General features: G+C 39.2%; 1 long non-coding RNA gene across 1 annotated transcript in view; it reads left to right on the top strand.

The window, feature by feature from the left end:
- LOC107704256 (uncharacterized) overlaps positions 1-2,228 on the top strand; it is a 28,496-nt gene extending 26,268 nt beyond the window's left edge. Inside the window, exon 4 of the long non-coding RNA XR_001635935.1 lies at positions 2,219-2,228. This is a non-coding gene — a long non-coding RNA (uncharacterized LOC107704256). The remainder of the gene's footprint in view (positions 1-2,218) is intronic.
- The last annotated feature ends 451 nt before the right edge of the window (positions 2,229-2,679 follow it).

Genomic DNA, 2,679 nt, shown 5'->3' with positions numbered 1-2,679 from the left:
TGCGACGTACTGTATATTGAGTAAAAAAGTTTCATAACCTCATGTGATGAGGGAGAGGGAGTTAAACTGATTAATAGTCTGAGGTAACATCATCAAAACAATAAGATATCAATAAATTAGTTTCATCCTTTTTAACCATTGTTTGTATAAAAAAAAAAGAATGGACAAGTCAGCTGGTTGATTTCCATGCTGGTCTTCAGAAAAACAGCACCAGGCTAAATGAAAATGCAGAAATAGAACTGTTTCACCTGTAACCATAACCCGGGGGTTGTCCCCCCCCCCCTAAAAATATGATTAAAAACCAGTCTGTGTATTGTAAATAACAATGTTTTATACTTTAAATAATTGTGTAATAGTAAAACAACACAAACGGGGCAAAAATGCATTTTAAGTTTAGAAACATTTTGAGTCTCCGCTCCCTTGCCTCACAGTGCTTTGGTCCAAATGCCTGCTTTCCTCTTTTACATCACCTACACGCACAAGTCTGGTGAGAGAGAACAAAGTCAATAGTTGTGGAACTCCAAGGCTGTCAAGGCTATTTTATTCACTTAAACATCGGATGAAGGGATTATTTTCTCTTTAATACAGATGATGCCAATGTAATTTTCGATGAGTCGCTATGTTAGCAATAATAAGGTTACCTGCTTGACAGAAAGGGTTGCCAGGTTTTTTACAACAAAACCCTCCCAATTGCTACCCAAAACTAGCCCAAGCTAACCACGTTTCGAGGGGTCCCCCCCGTAAAAATCGCATTCCGGGGGATAAAATACACGTTATTGGGGTCGCTTCAACCCGCGGACATGAAAAACAACCCGCGGCAACAGTGATAAAGTAGCCCAATTCCACGGGGAAACCGCAGACTTGGCAACACTGTGACGGATACAGGACACGAGCGCTATCTCGGCGCGACCACAACAGCTTGACGTTGTCTAATTTGGCATGGTCTCCCTGCTGCACTAATAGTAGTAAGGCTTTCCTCTGTGTATACATCGCCTTAAAAGTACAATTTTAGCTGTATTATTTGTGTCCCCTTCAAAAATCGCTCTTGAGAGATTTTATGTTTATTGTCCCACCCAACTGTTAGACAAAATTTACGCCCCTGCCTGATTGAATCATTTGCTGGTCCGTGTAACGCTGAGGAACAAAACTGTTGTTCGGAGACGCAGCGGTTCTGCTCTTTGTTCTATTTTCTTTCTGACGGAGCAAGACGGAATTTTGTGTCTGAAAGTTACTCAGCAAATTGTTGTTTATTGTACATTTGAGATCGTGCAGATATTCGAAAAAAAAAAAAAACAGGACTCTTGTTTGTGTGATAGGCTAAGTCCTATATCATAGGCATAGCTATGTTATAAAAACAGAAACTGATTAAATTGCTATTTTTTATTTAAAATAATTTTGATGACATTTCTTCCCCACTCTGTGTAATGGCAGTAAGATGAGAGAGAGCGCTCAAAACTCATCAGATGATCGCATAATTTACTGGAACATAAATATAGTAATATAGAATCATCCTCTGTAAAGAAATTAGGTGTGAACATTTGAGAAATTATCATTGTCTTTCTAAATGTGCGCTCTTTGGGGCTAAAGGCTTAATGGAGTTGTTTAAAGTAGCCATGTGATAGCAAACCAATCGGTGCAGACGCGATTCAATAGGCCTACATGTGTCCTTCTTCTATGTGAAATAATCATAAATACCAGTTTATGCTGTTTGATTGTGGCCTCGAAGGTCGTAGTTGTAAGCTGTAGCCCCGGCTGGCCCATTCAGATCTTGCGTGCGCAGTGGAAATGCGGCAAAATAATTTTGGAAATAATGGAAATAATTTCTGAATTCTGACTGGCATATAAAAGGCAGTAACTTCCACGTTATCAATATTTGGTTGCTGATCACCATTTACAAAATCGTTATAGTAACACCTGTATAAAATCTAGTGATCATGGGCTGTCTCATATAGGCTGTTGCATATATTATGTGACTGTATTAATTTTTTTATTTATTTCTTATTTTTTTATTTATTTATTTGACCGTAACAAGCAGACTAAAAGTTAAACATGTGAGTGGATACCGTGGATACCAATTTATTTGCTATGCTCAGTACCGTAAAAGAATGCTAGACATAGCATAATTGCTTTTATATGGACTTGTATGAAATAGCCTAAAATAAACTCTAATAGCTGACGACTTTACCACATTCTTCATTAATACAATTACAAACCTCAGTGCACAATTTGCCACACCACAAACTGTAAAACACATCTTACCAGCAAACATACTCTCATTTTCATCTTTCTCTCCACTCTCTGAGGCAGAAGTCTTTAAACTCATCCTTTCCAATCATCCTACTACTTGTCCGCTTGATCCTATTCCATCTCATCTCCTTCAAGCCATTTCTACCAATCTGGCTTCAGAAGTGGACATTCGACCGAGACTGCCTTGCTTTCAGTTGTTGAAGCCCTAAGACTGGCAAGAGCGGCTTCAAATCTTCTATACTTATTTTGCTGGATCTATCTGCTGCTTTTGATACGGTGAACCACCAGATTCTCCTGTCAACCCTATTGGAAAATGGCATCTCAGGAACCACATGCCAGTGGTTTGAGTCTTACCTCTCAGATAGGTCCTTCAAGGTATCTTGGAGAGGTGAGTTGTCCAAGTCGCAACATCTAGCTACTGGGGTGCCTCAG

The sequence above is a fragment of the Sinocyclocheilus anshuiensis genome, unplaced genomic scaffold, assembly GCF_001515605.1.
Source record: "Sinocyclocheilus anshuiensis isolate Anshui unplaced genomic scaffold, SAMN03320099.WGS_v1.1 scaffold863, whole genome shotgun sequence".
Lineage (NCBI taxonomy): Eukaryota > Metazoa > Chordata > Actinopteri > Cypriniformes > Cyprinidae > Sinocyclocheilus > Sinocyclocheilus anshuiensis.
The sequence above is the reverse complement of the archived record's forward strand: the minus strand, read 5'-3'. Positions and strand labels throughout refer to the sequence as shown.